At 44.3% G+C, this 20,299-nt stretch overlaps 1 long non-coding RNA gene across 1 annotated transcript; it reads left to right on the top strand.

Moving 5' to 3' along the window:
* The first annotated feature begins 6,134 nt into the window (after positions 1-6,134).
* Positions 6,135-6,521, top strand: LOC119909173. The gene is made up of 3 exons (XR_005445390.1): positions 6,135-6,173; positions 6,297-6,366; positions 6,466-6,521. It is a non-coding gene; the product is annotated as an uncharacterized LOC119909173 (long non-coding RNA).
* Positions 6,522-20,299: the final 13,778 nt, after the last annotated feature.

Genomic DNA, 20,299 nt, shown 5'->3' with positions numbered 1-20,299 from the left:
TCTGCACCCTGATAAAGAGACCTATTGGTGCACTTGTTGGGTGGGGTGGAGGTCTAAACTGGCTCACCGCAGGGGTTTGACCACCTCACTCACTGTCCCCACTAATTCTGGTCTTGACAACCGGTGAGAGGACCAATCAGAAGATGCCTGGCAGGTCCTCCAAATCCACCCAGGTCAGGGATAATAAGCTGGCAGATTTCTCTTTCTATCCAGGGTCTGAACATGTCTGAGAACAGGCTGGCTGTGGGAGACACATTTGCTGGGTCTCAATGGAATGGAGGGGGTCAGCTTCTCGTGTCCCACTCCAGGCGTCTCCAGGAGATCAAAATGCGGCCCTTTCTTCTTCTTCTTCTTCTTTTTTTAAGAGAATCCTATGTGTCTGCCTGGAGACTTGGCAATGATTTAAAGCTCTGCAACTCTGTTTAAGCAAGACATTCTATCAAAATTCAGTTTAACCACCATTCATGCTCAGTGATGTTCTGTTAACGTGTTGTTTCATCATGAATTGTTTTGGAAAAGCTGATTCAACTTTAGTTGTTAGTTTAATTTTGGGTGAACTAAGACAGTCCAGAATCAAAGGCACTCATCACTAAAAAGTTTTTCCTCTCATCTTCCTCTCAACAGCCCCGAGGAACAGAAAGAAATCTGCAAAACAATCACCATCTCCACTTTCAACCATGCTCAAAGTCACCATCAGCGGATGAAGGTTGCTCTGTTGCCATGGAGATGGATCTATTAAGCATGAAAGTTGATTCTTGACATTGGAAATAGTAGTTTGCCAAAGTAATCCCAAATTAAGGTCCACATACTAGCTTTTTCCCGAGCTTTATTCTCCTGCACTTCTAATTTGACTTCATACAATGTTCACTAAGTCTACGATCACCAGGTACATCTCTCTGTATTTCACAGTATCATTTCTTGGTATTTTTGTGTCTATTTCTGAACACGAGCATGGTGTGAGCTCACCTGTAGGCATACATCATAAACATGCACCGAGAGTATTTACTGTAATTACTCTCGGTGCCAGAAGTTTTAGTGGTTACACGTATGAGGAAGCAAATAATAAATAAAAGCATCTGAATTACAATAGCCACTGAAATATTGATACACTGAATTCATAGCGTTGAAATATATTAAAGATTTTATTTTGGAAACCATGAATCAGAATTTATTTGTTCTGAACTCACCTATTTCACGTTGAAATTTGACATTTCTTGATTTGCAATTTCAAAAGCAGAATTGACCCTTTGCTAAGCCACGCCCCCCTTAGTTACTGTTGCTAAGTCCGACAAACTGTCGGAGTTGTCACTCTTTTATCACGGCACTGCCACTGCCTATTACTGCACTTCCCGGAGAAATGCTGTCTAATTTTTGATAAAAGCGATCTCAGAAAGAAGCAGACACAGTTCCACTGTGCATTTAAAGGTTTTATTGAGTCTGTCAAACTGACTCAAACTGACGTGAAAAAAATGAAAGACAGAAGCTAAAGCCTACCGATCACACAGTACAAGTAAACCACCGTATTACCTGACAACTGAGAAAGAGGACAACGATATTAAGGATCAACACTGTTCCTGTACAGCTGGGTGGGTGTCTGTTCGTATTACAATCATTACAAAGCTAATCAGTAGGGCTTTATAACGTTACATTCAGTAGGAAGTTAGCTAGCGTAAGCTTAATAACATTACATTAGAAACAATCCACAGCCTACATATTTCTGGATTTATTTTAGGTTTTGGAAAGGGGAAAAAATTGTACTTGTCCTTTCAATCTCTCTGGGTAGCAACTGTAATTATTACAAGTGCCCCAGGAACAGCTTTGACCATAACTTAGAAAAATACAGGCAAAAAAAAACAACACTTTTTTCATTACAGTAAATGGAGCGCAGCCATGAAAGTGTCGGACCTCAGTTAGAGCGAGTCCTATACTGTGCTGTGATTGGCCAGCTGAGTATTCATGGGGTGGCTTAGCGAAGGGTCAATTGGAATATACTTTTTCCAATGTTTACAAATACAAAAAAATAGACTCAGGTTGCTCAGATTCGATAAGTGAAATTGAGATCCAAAAGATTCAAGTCGAAAACTGCAACATCCGGACTAAGGGAGGGACTAAACTGATTTGGGCGTGCCTACCCAGTATGGCTTGTGGGAAGACTCAAAAAAAAATAAGACACAGAAAACGAAAGGAGCAGGAGATGCAGCTCAATTCAAGAAACTAGAGCATGTAAGGTTTTTGAATGAGCGACGTACGAATATACCTGCTGGTGGACATATGTCATTTCTTGCATCTAAAGTGTGCGCACCAGTCTGTAGCTCCCTTGTGAATTTCACTTTAATGTACATAGAGGAGCTGCTAGCAAAACTTTATTTTCCGTTTTAAACTTTATAACGTTACTCCAACATAACAAACTCCTCTCTAACTCTAGCTCACATCTCCAACAACAACCTTCCTTCAACAACTTGCCTCTCACGAAATTTCAGAGCGCCAGACACCTGGTATAACAGTCTGAGCCTGTCAGTGGCAAAAAGAAGAACTTTTTGTACCTACTAGTTATTTCAACACCAAAATGTGAAAGTAAGCCCAGGTTTAAAAATACCAAAATTAATTTAACTGCCACTTAAGACTTTCAGCATTTCAGCTATTTCATTTGTTTCAACTAAACATTTTCAGCAGTAAGCACACTTTTTTCCCCAGAAAATTTAAAATTTTCTAGTCTAGTCTAGTAAGTCATTCTAACATACAATGCTCCCTCGTAACTTTTGCTCTCTGATGACCACAGATGGTGATTTAGGAGGTTACTGAAGCCAGATTACCACTATTGACATTACCCAACTGCAAGCCCCTTACTTCATTCCCCACCCATTCAAGAATCACATTAAGGTTGCGGAGAGCTATTTATTGCTTTTGGCTTTTCAATTAAGCTGGATAATTTGTGTCCACCTCCTTTAGATTAGATTTTAAATGAGAAACATGTTGTACCATTAATTATCACAATTCTTATTTTGTGGACAAAGCTCTTTAACACCCAGCTGAAAATAAAAGTAAAGAAAAGAAAAAGATGAAGAGAAGAAAAAAATGCAAACGTGATGGACAACACTGGTGAAAGCTGGACAGTGGATGAATAATAATAATAATACATTTTATTTGTAATACACTTTCTATGTAAACAAATCCCAAAGTGCTACATGTTAAAAACAGGTATAGGCTAAGTGATGGCTCAGTAATAGTAAGAAGTGCTATGACAATGATGGCTGTTCAAAGAGCCCTCTGCCTTGCCTGGTGGTGTGACCGTCAGAGTACCTGATATCCTCCCGTGCTGAGGTGTGTGGTTCTGACCTGAGGTGGTGTTGGTAAGTTGCAGAAGATGTTTGTTCCTGCGTCCAGCACCCCTCCTTCCCACCCAGCTGAGGAGCGAACACTTCACTCCGAGTCAGCTCTAAAAGTGGGTCAGGCCTCTGTGTATCTCCTGCCGCTGCTGCTGCGGTTTGTCTACAGCACTGCTTCTGCCTCTGGAATCTACAGCAGGACGTGCTTATGCAGCAAGATACTTGTGAGATACTACAGACACACACAGCAGCAGGCTCAGCGCTATGCAATATATACAGTATATATACATATATAAAACAATCATGAGAAAATTGAGCTGAAAATATGGAAATAAATACTGACAATACTGACTGAAACGTGAGAATATAGAATTAATGTGGATTGAATGAAACTTATTATTTACCACTATTTCCACCATTTGGAGAAATAGTCGACCAATCAGGGCTTTGCAGGTTGTAATCGGAATGTGAATCTTTCATGTCTTTCATCTGTCATCTTTCATAGCTACCTTGCTACATCCATAAAGAACTGCGTCAGAAGAATTGGCCTCAGAAAAGGCTACTATTGGGCATGAGATGTGCAAAGCAGTACAGGTTGCTGTAAATCAATCTGCAGAAATTACATTGGCATATTTTTTCTAGCTTCTTGCTTCTAGCACTCGCTAACAAAGCTTCCATGATGACATCAAAACCTTAGTTAGACTAGACTAGACAACTATTAACACAAATTCAACTAATCCCCGTGAATTCAGCGCTACTTGCAATTTTGACCAATCACCGCAACTTTTCCACAAATTTGTCCAATCATTGCCGTTTCCCAAAAAACGTTGTCAGACGTCACCTTGTTTACAAGACGCAGCAGACATGTGTGATACTAATGTCTCACTTTTGCCGACAAAAAAACAGGGCTGTGAAAAACAGGATCCAGATCTTCTTTACCAAAGTGGTGGTAAACTGGTCGAACATTAAAGGAAATGGTCTATTGTCCTATTGTTATCATCTTGACTATTGCTATCATTATTCTATTACTCATTTTTATTGATAGAATAATGATAGGAATAGCAGCTGCAGCCGGATGGCCGTCATGCATTCTGGCTCCGATGTCACAAGCACTGGCCACATGAATTCTGTTTCCCTGCATATAAATTTCCACCATAATTTGGTGCAGAAAATGTCTCTAGAATGCAGGAAATCAAGAGTTTAATGCTAAAAAGCGTCTGTGGGAAGACACACAGACCCCCCAATCAAATTGCCTATGTCATCAATGAATATTTCCTGTAAAGGAGTACCTTGTTGTCTTGTTCTCAAGACTCCAATATTGTGCTTTCTCACATTCTATTTTGTATAGGCTTTGCCCTCTAAGGCTATCGCTATTGGGTTTACACCTCCGCGTGCCTGCGCGGCCCCTGAGAAATTTTGTCTACGCCCACCAACAGCGTGGGCCTCTCCTACATCCGCACCTTGTATATATACACACGCAACGGTGAGACGTAGCCTTCGGCTCCCATTTTTCTTCAGCACTGAGTTGTCTATAGAGCTAGAAGACCGGATAAGGAAGAAAGCAACCAGCTACGAAGAGCAGGGCTGGACTGGCCATCGGGCATTTCAGGCATTTGCCCGATGGGCCGACGTGCTTTGTGGGCCCGTACATACTTTAATTAATTATTTTATTTTATTTTTTTTAATTATTATTTTTTTGTCTGAATGGCCTATAAAACTCGCACATCGGGCATTTTCTTCTTTTGTGGGCCGATGTTTTTTTTGTTTTTGTTTTTGCAACGGTATAAACTATTAAAGGTGGTGGATTGGCCAATTGGTCATGATCGACTCTGGGCTGGACCAATTATAGCCGAGGAGGTCAGATGCACCCTCTCCCTTCAACGGATCAGCAATGAGCAATCACATATTATTGCTGCTGAACAAAAATGGAGAACAAAAAACGTAAAGGAGGCGCCGAAAAAATTAGGGCCAAAAAGAAACTAGCCCTTCAGGCAGATGCTGCCAAATGTGCTAAAATATCACAGTTGTTTGGTGGTGGCTATAGTGGAGCTTCCACTTCAGTAAAATTAGCAAGTGATGGAGGCCAGCAGGTTGAAGAGGGAAAGGGGAAGCAGAAGGAGGAGAGACCCGAGGCGGCCGCCGGTCCAAGTGGCAGAACTGAACTTGAGGTAAGAAGTTATGAGCTGCAGTCTATATCTGGGTCAGATTATAAACCAAGGTTAGGTGCAGCCTCTCTCAACCCGTAAATAAATGCATCCATCGATGATCCGGTTCTAATCCGCGCTCATATAGTTTTTTTCTCTCTCTCATCAAAACCGAATATGTTCATCAGTGGTACAGACAGTCTACATCAAGCAGAGACACGTTTGTGTGCATTTTATTTTGTGATTTCACCGGAACGAATAGAGTCTCCGACTGCGATGAAGCGCGCGTCCGAGTGAAGAATGTGCGCGACATTCTCATGTCATTGGACTCCGACATGGTCATTGACAGGGTAGCTGAGAAGAGTGACCTGCTGAGAAAGCTGCTGTTGTAACCTGGTGGGGTGAAATAAAATTATCAAAACATTCCTAATTATGTTTCAGTTAAGATTAAATTCAACTTTATTGTTATTGCCTAAAAGTACAGTCAAATGAATAGGTTTTGTGTCTATCTTCACTTCAAACAAGTCACGTGCTCAGAAAATGCTTAGAATGTGTCCATCTTAATAGGTTTTAATGCATAAGACAGTAGATAGAATAAATATTAGATAATATAAATATGAGAGTTTTCTTACAGCCTTAATCTGTCATTGTTTCGTTTCAGACCGTCAGTCAATTTTGGAAGCCTGAAGTGGGTTCATTTTAAGTACTATATAGAATATGATTCAATTTCTCTAGAGTAAACATACCAGTAGTGTCATCGTCTAAAAAAATCCATTAAGTGCAAGTCTTTCTCACCCTTCGCTGTCTGTCCTTTCACTTCTTAAAGGTTTCCATATGTTAAGATATGTTCAGTGTTGCTGCTGTGGAAGTGTTGTGGTTGACTTTTTATTGATGCAGTGAGTAAATAGTCTTTGGTGATACAATTCAATCACAATCTGTCCTTAATAGATTTTAATATTTATCTAATCGTTGTTCCTCTCTGTCCTGTTTTTCAGGGTCTAATCATTCTTTAAGAGGTTCTCTAGACCATGCAACTTTTTAAGTTCCTACCTAAGTACTACTGTATATGATTCAGCTATTTTTGTGGAATAAAGATACAAGTAGTGTGATCATATGAGCAAGTCCAACAAATGCCATTCTTTCTCACCCTTCTCTGTCCTTTTTACTTGTGTCCTTTTTTTCAGGGTCCCATCATAATTTCTTAAGAAGTAAGTACTGTATATGATGTCAGTATTTTCCAACATTTTCTAAATACTGTACCAGTACTGTGTAAAATGCCTTCAAAAAGTCAATTAAGTGTTATTCTTTTTCACCTTTCTTTCTTTGTCTCCTTTCACTTTTTAAAGGCTGCCATGTTAAAAAAAATATTTTGTGCTGCCATGCTGTTTGTTGATGTGGTAAATAAATAGTTTATGAAAATACCACTAAATCTGTCATTTATTAATTTTAATATTCATTAATGATCATGTCTCACCTCTAGTCTTCTCTGTCTTAATTTCAGGTTTCCACCATGTGTTGTAGATAGTTCAGGAGGAGGTTAACTTGACCAAGCAGTCTTTTGTTTTCCGCTAATTACTGTTTAGAATACCAGAATAGGGAGGATGATGTAGGTTTAAGTTTATTAGATTGATACATATATACCAACAAGACAGTGTACATCGCTGTCAGAACAGCGTTTGTTTTCATTCAAAGGCTTTATGGCTTTGCCAATAATACTTGGTGGGCCGGTCTCTAGTCAAAATGCCCGGGCCGATTTTTTGTCCCAGTCCAGCCCTGACGAAGAGCCCTATGATGTCTTCCTCCTGGCCGATGAGAACGGGGCGAGATGATGCCGCCACCGTCTGGCTGTGTCGCATCTGTGGGCTTGCAGCCTCCTCTGTGCAGGAGGCCCAGGGGGACCACCACGTGAGCCGCTGACATGAGGCCCAGAAGCCTCATGACCGACAAAGCAGCTCCATCAGAGCATCCACACTCTCCTGAGAGAGCCGTGCTCTCCTCGATGCCTTGGTCCGGTGCACGCCGGCGAGTGCTTATCCCCGGCTCACAGTGCCCGTACTGCGCCCTCCTCTCCCCCGAGGAGCGGCAACGCTGGGCAGATAACTTCGCCATCCAGGACGAGGAAGTGTGGCAGCCCACACACTCATTAGATGAAGCCATGGGAATGCTGCTGCCAGATGAGCAGGAGTCGGATGACTCCGCTCTCTCCATCCGCGGGTCTCCCAGCAGCTCCCTGCTTCCCCTGTTCCAACCTTCGGTGGATGCTGGCCTTCAAGTGGGTGATTCCAGCCTCGAGGGGGCTCTCTCTGGCGACATCTCCATCCCACTGTCGTCCACCGCCATCTGCTCGTTCCCCCGGCCCAAGAGTTCGCTCCACCGGATGAAATGGCCGCCGTTCTCGCTCTTAGTCAGTCGGCTAAGCGAGACCCGGTCTGGCCGCACTTCCATCTGATTACCACTGTTCTGGCCTCCCAGGCGGTGCAGTGGCTCGCATTGCTGACAGGACCCTCCAGTGCTCTTTTTAGAGCTCCGCCTCCGCCAACAACACGGCGCTGATCGTCTCCTCCTTCACCAAGCTGGCAGCTAACTCTACCACCATGACAGAGGAGGAAAAGGAGAAATGGGCTCCACAAACTGTTTTGAAATAAAACACAAACAGAGCCCTAAAGAGCTTTTTCATGGGCCCGCCGCTGTCTCTACCGAGTGAGTGGCCGCCTTTTCACACATTTCCTCCACCCTTCTCGGACCGGCTGTAGCTGGCCAGACGGCCTTCACACAGCCTGGCTCCAATGTCATAAGCAGACCTTTCCCTCCCCTACCAACCACTGCCTCTGCGGAGCCAGTGGCCGCCGCTCAGCTTGTTTCTCCCACATTACACGGTCCAGCTGCAGCCAGCCGGATGGCCGTCATGCATTGTGGCTCTAATGTCACAAGCAGATTATTTCCCCTGTCGCCTGCCCCCGCCCCCTCGCTGGGGGAGAGACACGGCTATGAGCCCATGTGCGTGGAAATCCCACCTCGTGCGGACCCCGCCGCAACAGTGTCTGCCTCCCCCCCCCCCAAAGAGGCCGGGGTTGTGGTATGGTTGTGGTTGTGGTATTGTGGAGCGCAGCTACGGGGCCTCGTGTAGTCCCTCCCACTGGGCTGGGGGAGAGCACCCATACAGATCCCTCTGCCTGTGTGTGAAGGTCTCTGTCGATGTGGCCCGCGGCCCTTGTGGGGGCTCACCCCCCAACCCGTGACAGCGGTACGGGCAGCAGAGTGGCTTCTCTTCATGGCCACCGGAGCGCTCCATCAGCAGGCCTGACTCTCAGAGCACTACTCGGAGTGGCACGCTTCCTGCCCGATGGACAGATGGATAGAAAGTCTGATCTGCCGGGGTCACAGGCTGCAGTTCGCCTCACCTTGGCATAGTACTGGACTCCTCTCTCTGGAGAGCGCGGCTCTCTCAGGAGAGGGTGGATGCTCTGATAGAGCTGCTCCGCCGTGTTGTCAAGACGGGTGGTGGTGATGGCTTTGTCGGTCATGAGGCTTCTGGGCCTCATGTCAGCGGCTCACGTGGTGGTCCCCCTGGGCCTCCTGCACATGAGGAGGCTGCAGCGGTGGTTCATCCGCCTGCGTGTCGCCCCAGTGAGACACAGGCGGCTGATTGCCGTTCCTCTGTCTGTGGGGTTGGACCTGGCCTACTGGCAGGACACCCTCTCTCTATCATTCGGGGTTCCCCTGGGCAGGGTCACGTCCCACATCTCGGTCTTCACAGACGCCTCCCTGATGGGCTGGGGTGGGACCTGCCTTTCTCAGGCACATGCTGGTCCGCACCGACAACAGGGCTGCGGCGGCCTACATAAACCGCCAGGGTGTGGTGCGCTCAGCGCAGCTGCTGGCTTTGGCAAGACTGCTGCTCCTGTGGCCACACACTCACCTGCTCTCCATCAGAGCAGAGTAAATCCCTGGCGTGTTGAACAAAGGGGCGGACATCATGTCGAGTGGGGGCCCTCGCCCAGATGAGTGGCGCCTCCATTCCGATCTGGTGGCCCAGATTTGGGTCCGGTTCGGCGTAGCAGAGGTGGATCTGTTGGCCAACAAGGAGAACGCTCAGTGTTCCCTGTGGTTCTCACTCAGCCCTCGGGACGTTCCCCCGCTGGGGGTGGATGCCTTTGCGCACCCCCTGTGGCCTCCCCGACTGCTGTATGCTTTTCCGCCTCCGCTTCTGGATCGCCTACCGTTTTCAACCTCAGCTGTGATTCTGGTGGCTCCAGAGCGCACGAGCGCTCCCTGTCTCCAGCGGTTGCTGGCAGGACAGTCGTGGAAACTCCCCTGGAGGGGGGATGCCCTCTCGCAGGCGGGGGGCACGAGTTACCTGCTCCTCCCTCTGAGAGGCGGCACCTTGAGGGTCTAGGTCTCGCCCGTGAGGTGGTTTCCACCATCCAGGGATCGCCTCTACTCAGTCCTCTTACTCCTCTAAGTGGTCGGCCTTTCGACTCTGGTGTTTGAACCAGAGGTTGGAACCAGTGGCCTGCCCGCGGCCGGGGGTGCTTTCGTTCCTCCAGCTGCTCATGGACAGGGGTCTGGTGTTCCATACAGTGAAAACCTACACTGCCGCCATCTCAACATAGTGGGGGTGAGCGAACACCGCCCTCGTGACAGGACGGTTTTCGCTCACCCCCTGGTGAAGCGTTTCTTGTAGGGGGTGCGGAGATGCAGGCCGGTGACGCAGGCCGTTGCTCCACAGTGGGATTTGGCGCTGGTCTTACGCGCGTTGACCCATGTCCCTTTTGAGCATTTAGAGACGGCGGACCTGAGATTACCTTCGACCAAGGTCGCCTTACTTGTGGCTCTGACATCGGCCAAGAGGGTGAGCAATCAGCTGCCCTCTCTGTGACTCTGTCGTGTCTCAGGATTCAGGGTGACGGCAGCTTGGCCAGCTTGCATTCATGCCTGAGTGCCCAGCTCCTTTCGATCGCGGGTGATTACTCTCTCAGGCTTCTTTCCTCCCCCCCATGAGACTGTGGATGACGCTACGTCCCACTTCCTCTGCCAAGTGCATGCGCTGTCCTGTTATGTGGCACGCACGGCCGCCTGGCGCTGTTCGCAGCGCTTGTTTGTGCACTACAGGGAGCGGTCCAAGGGACTACCCCTGTTAGCGCAGCGCCTGTCTCACTGGCCATCCAGTTCCCTGTTTATTACGCAAGGGTCGGCCCTCTGCCTCCCATGTCACGCCATTGGTGCTTGTGCGCACGCCGATGCCAATGCCGCAGACAGCGGGTGACTGGGTGGCTCATTTCATGGCTCTGGGCAGGTGAGTTTTGTGCTTGGTGGTACCGTATGGGCCAGTGAGGCGTTGACTCATCCTGCTTCGCCTCTAACCCAATGGCATTAGCCTTAGAGGGCGAAGCCTATACGAAATAGAACAGAAGTTATGTACTGTAACTCCAGATTCTATGCGTATAACACTTTTCAACACAAAGTAACGCCCTTGAGCACGACAAACTACATCTTCTAAATGACCATAAAGTTGAGTCCCAAGCTGGATTAACCCCCCAGGAGCTCTGGGCCCCTCTTTCTCAAAGTGTATATGTGCAGTTGCCTTTAAAGGAATAGTTTAACATTTCTGGGAGACTTATTTTCTTTCTTGAAGAGAACAGTTGAACATTATACCTGTTAGGAAGGTAGGATTTTTTAACATTAGTTTTCAACACTTTTATTTTATTATTTATTCTATTTTATTTTTATTTTACACTTGTGCATAACATTTGTTGTCTCTTTTTCTTTTTGTCATATCACTAAATTATAATAGTTTTACTTTGGTAATACTGAACTTAATTAAGCACTACCAGTGAAGTAAATTTGAGTTTTCATTTGAGAGGATGCATGTATATATGTACAATATATGTATACATGTGCATGCTGTGTGCATCCCGAGTTCCCCTGGCGTCCCGGGCTGCTTAACATGTCATAATAACCCCGCCGGCTGAATTTAAATCACATTTCTGTGCTCTCTCGGGACAGCCTGCATGTTTCTCTCACACTGAAAAGCTTTTCTTCTAGAAGCTGACTCCTGCTGCAGGAGGAGGGCGGCGGAGAAGTAGGGAAGCAAGAGCTTGTAAACGAGGCAGCAGAGGTCTGTTAGCTCTGAGGTGTTCTTACCCGCTTCTGAGGAAGTGAGTCATGGATGTTTTGGTTTGATAGGCAGATGTGATGAAAAACCTCACGAGTCAGAGGTGGCTGACGGTATGTGGCTCGCACATGCTGGCCACCTCAGAATGAATGGTTTGAAATGTGAATATGACACATTCAAGGGCACACTCATTGCAGCGGTTCTGCTTGATTGGCGACGAAAGTGCATTATAGTACATATTTTGTGGCATGTTCAGTTATTTATAATGAATTTAACTATGTTCATAAACCATCTATTATAAGAGTTAAATCACCTCTTTGAATTATGCTATAAACCATTATACTGTATTATTATATTAGCTTTTCCAATTTCCTAACAAAGGAGGCTGTGTTTTAGAGGTGGTGCTGTGCAGCAGTCTCAAAAGAAAACACGCCCTCAGGGTTTTTTTATTTCATAATTCCAGCACACTGACCTAATTCTAACCTGTTTTCCACACAGAGCTTTTGAAGTTGCAGCAACATAAAGTTGTTAAGCTGATCCATTCAGATAAGCAAATGTTTCTGCAGAAACCAAAACTGCAATGCATAATGAAAGTCTTACACTTTAAAGTTCTGGATTATATCTTCAGGTATATACTAACCACCTTATCTTCGTTAGCATATACTTGTTCAATCTGTTTGAAGATTTTAAATCTCCAGGTGAAGTCCAGCCTTTCAGAGGATAGTATTCGGATGCCGCATTAGGAATTGCAGATGTCATCATGAATCATTTTATTAATTTAGCTTGATTAGCCAGCCCTCATGCAAAGTGTGTTTATCTTCCAGTCAATTATCAGTGTCGTGTGATATGTTTTATAACAAAGGAAATTGAATGTGGTCTTATAAAAGTAATAAAAAGGTGTGTGATTTGAGTCAGCAAGCATGGATGTGACTCCAGTCAGAGTCAATGCTCAGGTCAACTTTATTACATGGAGGTAAAACAGACATGAAACGTGTTTGTGTGTGGTGTTAATAAGAGCTAAAACAATAACAAGTTAATACGTGGATTTACATTCAAAGCAACAGAGCTATTGCAACCCTGTTACAATTACTGGGCTAAAGCTAGTTTATCACAGTAACAATGTGACCATCCAGAAATACGTTAACAGACAAAACAACCAGATGGTCTCTGGTGTCAGAGGTGAATGTCCTCATGGATCTTTCTGTGGCTGTCCACTGACCACCTGATGACCTTTGACCTCTTCACAGTGGATGCTGTGACTGGTTTTGGTTTGGTGTTTATGGACAGCTGATGACTGTTGTATTTAATCTCGTTTGTCCAGGGTCTAGGGCTGAACGATTAATTGCATTTGCAATATTATCTCGATATAATAAAACGAGATTTTCTAATCGCAAAGGCTGCAATTACACAGTGGTCACATGACAATTGAGAGTAAAGCAGTCTGCAGAGGAAGCATCAACTTGGCATGCTACGTGGCACCGAGACTTGCTGTACAATGACCTCAGAATTGACAGAACCTGACACAGCCCAAACTTTAGTGTCAAACAGGGAATAAAATTAGCACCCGCGAAATGCGGTTAAATTACGTAATCAGGATACAAAAATAAAGTAAATGTATTCTGTTACAGTACAGAAAAAAAGACATAATCAGATTACAGGTACATTTTGTAAAAATGAGGATTACTCACAGAGATTACTTTAAGAACAAAATTATATTTTCTATTTACGTGTTTCCTGTAAAAACACACAGATTTGTCACAGATATTGATCAGCATGTAGCCCAACGGCGTCGCCAGGTAATTTTTCCGGGGCTTTAGCCCCAGATGTTTAGACTGTAGCCTCGAACTCAACTCAGCAACAGCAACAAAAATATTTTCCATGTTAATATGCAACGGATAAGAGCTAAGGGTAAGAGCGGAGGCTACTTGCAATAATATTGCTACATTTTTTTCACATAAGTTCACATAATGTGACCCCCAGCCGTTACTCAGCCTGCCTGCGAGTAAGCAGAGAGGAGAGAGAGAGGGAGAGAGCGCAATGCTCACAGCTTCAGGGCTTGTCCGCAACTTCTGAATTGTCTCTAGCAAAATTGTAATCGATAGCCTACATTTATATATAAATGTTGTCGGTCAGCGTCTAGTCAGTGTATTAACTCATACAGTCGCCGCAAAGTAGTGAGACAATATCATGACACCTGACCGCGACACAGACACCTGACGCTCTGTGTGCTGCTGTCTCTGTCCCCCTTGCTGTGAGACACTGTTTCACTGTCTCCAGGATGCTTCATTCCCTCTAAAGCGGCTGTGAGCTGCACTTTAAAAGTGAACATTTGTGTGGAATCGTGGTGATATTTCTGTCTGATCACAAGTGTTTTCAGTTTCGGTTTTCTTTCTCTGGTGAAGAGCAGTGCGCTCCTCTCATCGAATAGGCTACAAGTCAAATAATTTATTTATATAAAAAAATGGGCAACGATCGTCCCACAAAGCATAGGCCAATACTGACATTGGGCTGGCCCAATCACATCTCTTACTAGCCCCCACTCCCTCCCCCTCTGCTCGAGCTGTTTCTTATGTTGTGGGTCAAAAAAATAATAATTCGCCAAATGCGCGAAAACAACTGATATATAGAGATAAACTAAAAAAATAATAAGCTACTGATTAGTGCATTACATTCTATTATATCTTTATATTCTGAATTATCACCTGCTACCTATATTTTGTCCTTCCCTTTATAAGACTAAAGACATTTCCACCATAAATTGGTGCAGAAAACTCAGGAAATTAAGTGTTTAATGCTCAAAATCTTCAGGGGGAGGACCCCCAGACCCCCCAATATTTCATTAATATTTTTTTTTTTTTCTTAACTCAAATTAAGCTAATTTATCACTGAGGTGAAAAGGTGCCATATACACATTAAGAAAGACTTTAGGCTACTTCAGGAATACCTGCATGTATGTAGACTCAGCTGGGATTAAAGTAAATGAGAAAAGTTGATCTACAGGAGAAACATACGTGACAGCAATACAGAATGGCTGACAGCCTTACTGCATTATATTACACTATATTCTTCTTATTTTGAATTGTCACCTCAGACATTTCCTCAGTAAATTGGTGCAAAGAAATTCCTCACAATGCAGAAAATTAAGTGTTTAAAGCCCAAATTTATATATATATCTCATTTACTGTTGCTTTATAAACGTAATTTGGGTAGACGGCAATGGGGGTGGGGGGTGAAAACATGAAAATATTTCTGGGCTGGGCTAAGCCCCCAATGTTTCAAAAGCCTGCAAACGCCCCTGGTGTAGCCAGTAGTTGAATGTGGTCACGCCCTCACCCCATTATGCAGACTCTGTGCAGACTGATTCCAGCTCCCAGTGGGTGAATGCGTGAACACGGCAGAAGGACCCAAGCACAGACTCAGAGACTGACGGAGGTCATAACCACTGGGAATACATTACGAAGGTGGTTTTCTTGCCGGTTTGGCTCTTGTCACCCCGGGGCTGAGTCAACTAACGTTTACGTTAATGAGGCTGTGTTCGGTCCTGTTCATGCCGTGTTTACCGGGAAGCTGCTGGTGGTCCCTGGGTCCCCCCGCCCCTGGACTGAAAACCTCCAGTGCTTGAGTAAAGGTGTAAACCTAAACACACACTCCGATGCTCCGAGTTCCCAGTATGGGCAGAGTAAGCTAATTTGGCCAGTAGCTGCAGGCTGGACTTCATTTTCCCTGATTAATAGGTTAAAGTCTGTTAAAAAAGGAGAGCAAGTAGTACTCCGTTTACCCTGTCAGTTCATTAAGTCCATAAAACATTTGTGACAGCGATACCACAGTATACTATAGGCTAATAAACCCCGAATTATTGCTGTACATGTCCTATTTTTTACGTTATTATTCATAACAGGCTATGCGGTTGATCTGCTGTCTAGCATTACTAATCATGCTAATAATAAATTATTACTTCGTGAGCTCTTTGCGATACAGATAAGAAGCATTAAAGTGCTTCACAAACTTCTGTCAGTCCCCGGAGTTTGATTTCCCCACGAGGGTCCTGATGATGCAGGATGACAGTCGCCAAAGCTGTCCAATCAACAAGCTACCTCTACGTCTGTGTGACGTCATGGTTACTTCTCTGGTTTGTTTGTAAAACTGCAGTGTGAACATGAAAGTGAGAACTAAAATGCAAGAGTGTATAATTTTTTTCACTTGGTCCCGACCAAATGAACCGAACTACTAGGGCTGTCGTGATAACCACAAAATTTAAATACTGGTCAAGCCTACCACGGAGGATGGCAAGCACCGCTACAACTGCAATGTTCATACTGTACACTTCAGGGCGTGTTAAATTAATAAATGAGTACTTCAAAAGTTCCACAACCGTAGTAAGCTCTGTAACGGTTCAAGGATGGATCGTCATGGTCTGTATGTGACCCGACTTCAAACTCTGAAGCTGTAAGTGTTGCTGCGTTTTGTGCTGTTTCACTGTTTTTTAGAGGTTAGCTAACTTGGCGTAAGCTAACTTGGCGTTAGCATATTGCGCTGCTAATGTGGCTAGCATGCTCGACGATGTTGGACTAACGTGTGATCCTGGACAGTCCAGAGAAAATGTGGACGGTAAGCCTCATTTGAATCTCACTAACTAAAGAGCGTAGTGTGTCAGAAGCCTGCAGCTGTTTTTCATGTTGCTTTCTGCGGAAATTTAGTTATAACGTTACTACAGCTCAGTGGTTAGTTGTGGACAACCATTCTGCTCCACACCGGCGTGTTTGTGTGTGCTGCAGTATGTAAATTGACTTGATAGACATGCCCTGAAGTAATGACATAGCTACGTGTGAAAAAGACACGGTCAAACTACAAAAAGGAGTTTGCTTGGCAATGTTGTTGACTAGCACGCAGCAGCTAGCCTGCTCAGACCATAAAGCTGCTGTTAGCGGCTCACTGTGCAGTGAGGTGACAGACACAGACACTCTTACTCTGCTATATGGCACCAAATTACTTTATTGATGAAAAATGCAATAAAACTGCATACCCCCCATAAGCCCCAACATATTGCCGCGGTGGAAATTACTTCACCGCGACAGCCCTACAAACTGCAGGTGTGAAAGTGCCCTAAAAGTAATCAGGTTACATTACTTTTACTGAAATTATTATAATTTGTTACTTCTTCTCCACCATTGCACATAATAATAATTCATGCAATTCTTGCATCATCTATTTTCATCATAACACAGGAAAGAAAGAATGGTTTATGTGTAATCTAATATTGTCTTGGTCATACAACACACTGATTTATTGCTTGTCTGTTTTGAATTACACAGAAGATAAAGAGCTTAAATATTCGCATATTAAATCGCAATTGCAATATTGGTTAAAAAAAAAATTGCAGTTAGATTATTTTCCAAAATCGTTCAGCCCTACTAGGGTCCTTGCTGTTTCTCTGATTTAGTGTTTCCCACAGCTGTCACATGTAATGCCATGACAATGTCATACACCACGACGTCTTCCTCTCAGGGGAAGTCCTGTCTTCCGAGAGATGCAACAGAGATCTTAAGGTGTTAATGGTTTATGGTAAGTGCTAACTCCCTGCGACAGGGAGACTCTGGCTGTATGTCCTGACCTTTTCTCTCTCAATCTTCCTCACTGATAAGATGTTTTGCCCTGTGGGAAAGGGTGAACCTAATATAAATGTTACTTTTCTGTTTGTCCATTTGCCCCTTTTCACATTATATAAGATACCTCCTGATATGAGTGCTTAAATCAGTAATAAACAGTCTTGTCCTGTTCATTCAAAGAAAGAAAGAAGTTGCACAGCGGCATTGTTCTCTCCGTCATACATTTTTATAATAAAACATGAAACTTTTACTAAAAGGAAAGTTGGGCAGGAGGCAGAGACATACAGGATTTATGCACTCAGGTGCACAATGAAGGTAAACACAGTGGACAGCCGTGCATAATGCCACTGCACGCACTCCTCAAATGGGAGGCTGCAGATTTATCAACATATGTGTCCCGCTGCCTTCAGGTCGCTGCAGGAATTTAATGAAATGAAGGAGAAGCTTGTCATACAGAATAAAGCACCTGTAGACAACAAATATAACAATATAACAAAGAATCGCTCATAATTATATATATTTTATTAACATTTCTAGGTACTGTTGTACCTGCATTCCTGCTTTAACCACTGTAAACATAAATTTTTGTTGTCCAATTTTGCATTTATTGGTTGGAGAATGTTTAATTAGCTTAATTACATTTGAATAATTTATGTATTGCTGCACATTATGTATTTGTATATTTTGTATTCTCTTGTAAATAAAATAACCAGAGTGTAGCAAATTTACTTTGCTCCAGAAACAGGTGTTGTTGTAAGATGTCCATACTCCTTCAAAGATTTACCACAAAATACCTCACTTTGCACTGCCTCATTTGAACGAACCTCCGGCTTGTTTGCACCATTCCTCCCACCTGTGCACTGGGCATCAAAATATTACACAGATGGACAAAGCAAATTTCAAGGTCAGGAAATACCAAACTCTCAGAGCACTGGTCGTCATAGATGTCCAAGAGCTCTAAGACGTCAGTGCTTATTAAATAGGAGCCATAAGCAACAATCCTACCAGCGCAATAATAATTTTTATTTCTTTGTTTGATCCATAGGGGCAGTTGCTAAAGGACAGCAGCTTGGAACTTTAGACAATATTTTTGAATCCAAATGTCTGGACCTTCCTGGGCTTGCAGACTTGCATGCATGGCCACACTTCTGTGGATGTACAGAGAGTCTTCACTAGACCCATGGTTATGTTTTACTGTGTCAAGCAGCAAACCTTGCACGGGTTGCATAAATTGTCAGAAAGAACTGTTCAGTAAAATATTTTTATTAATTACCTACAGGGTCAAGAACTTGCATTCATGCCCATGAGAACCAATGACATTTGAAGTCTTGTGTCGTATAATATATTTTTCCCCATCTTGGCCTGTTACCTCATGTGGCGTTCACATGATGGTGAGCACTTCTGGTATATGACTAAAGTTTGAGGGCTGAGTCTGAAAGGCCAAAGGGTTGATATTTGGATTCCTATATGTGCATGTCTGGGAAGCAAGCAGCTGAACTCACCCACACTGGCTTTTGTTGTTCCATGTGGGTGATTAGGCTAAGAGATATTTTGTTCAAACTGACCGCAAAGACACTCCCAGTACACCACAAATGAGTGGCCACATAACTAGCTTTAGAGACATTAGGCCAATTGAATCTGAGAGACAGTTTAACGGCCCCCTCTCCTCCCATCAAGAGCTGAAGCAATTTAATCCATGTTTTGTAGCTTTCGTAATTCAGCCTCCACTCGAACACCCCAAGATATTTGTAATTACTGACAATAATTGAGTTTGTGTCGATGTGAAACACAGCCTGGGCTGGCCGGGACTGGGAGGAGAGTGCATTTGTTGTGCTCATTTGGCAGAATGACAGTGATTCGAAGCTGCAAAGACAACAAGCACGGCACCTATTTAAATGTTTGGTGAAATTAAATGAAATGTGACACAATGAGAGGAAAGGGGAGTGGACCCCACAGCCTCTTCTGAGGTGGTTGTAATTAACTTGTGTGTGACAAAAGCGCAATTAATACACAACAGTGTTTATGACAGCTGCGCCTATGTGGCAGTGCCACGTTGGCGTCAGTCAGCAGGGCTCATTGTTTTACCTGTCTGCCTCTGATTGGGAAGTTTACCTTAGAACGTTCTCCGATGGCAGACTGTGTACCCCAAGTTGTATTTGCATGTGCAAAAGTAATATTTGTCAGCAAGAAAAGAGCTTATAAGAGAACTGTTGTATAATGCATACATTTTTAATTTCCTAAAGCGACAGAAGCTTGGAGATTATGTAGTATCTGATCAAACGATTTGAGGTTTGGTTCCCCAGGATCACATTCTGGGAAGTGGAAGAGTTCTCCCTTGTAACAAGACAATAAGTCCCCTACTGCTCCGGTGAAAACTGCAAAGTAGGGAAACTATGAAAAAGGCTATAGCAGGCAGCTCCCTGGTGTAATTGTGTACTACAAAGTGAGTGTGAGGGAACACAGGCAGAAATTTGTGCTCAGCAGACCTAGCTCGTGTAAATACAGGTTTAAAAAATCAGAGCAGGGTAGGACCGCTGTATCTGGCCTTGTCATTGTTTACACCTACATTTACAATATGTTTGCGAGGATCCGCTCCGCTGCAACACCGACATCTCTTGGATTGCTGCCTAGACTGCAAGTACAGAGAGTGGCAGTGCACGGGGGAGCACAGTGCAGCTGAGTCTGCAGGGATGGCAGGCAGGGCCACGGGTCGAAGCGTTGGCTGACCAACGAGCTGGTCCTGGTGTCCTCTAGAGTCGTCCAGCTGTGTAAATCAGTGCCAGAGCAAGACTGCCAACAGCCAGGCCAAATCACACACATGTAACCAAGGCAATGTCCTTCTACTGGCTGAGGTCAGTGTATTTATTTTCAGGCTTTGTCACAGCCAGTTTCTTTTGCCATGTGACATGTTGTGTTGCAAACTGCCTCCTCTGGAGCCATCTGTGTGGCCTCGGCCAGCTGGACGGGGGATCCAGCCACGGGCCGCTCGGATTCCTGACCTCTGCAGGCTTTAGAGAGACCAGGAGCAAATCATCAGGGAAGTTGGTTTTCACTAGGAATGGATTCCATCGTCTGGCATACATTCCCACAGACACAACCTTAAAACCT

This window comes from Micropterus salmoides, unplaced genomic scaffold (genome assembly GCF_014851395.1).
Source record: "Micropterus salmoides isolate LMB-PRFRI ecotype aquatic unplaced genomic scaffold, ASM1485139v1 Ms_hic_scaffold_18, whole genome shotgun sequence".
Lineage (NCBI taxonomy): Eukaryota > Metazoa > Chordata > Actinopteri > Centrarchiformes > Centrarchidae > Micropterus > Micropterus salmoides.
Note: the sequence above shows the minus strand (reverse complement) of the source record. Positions and strands in the feature narration are given on the sequence as shown.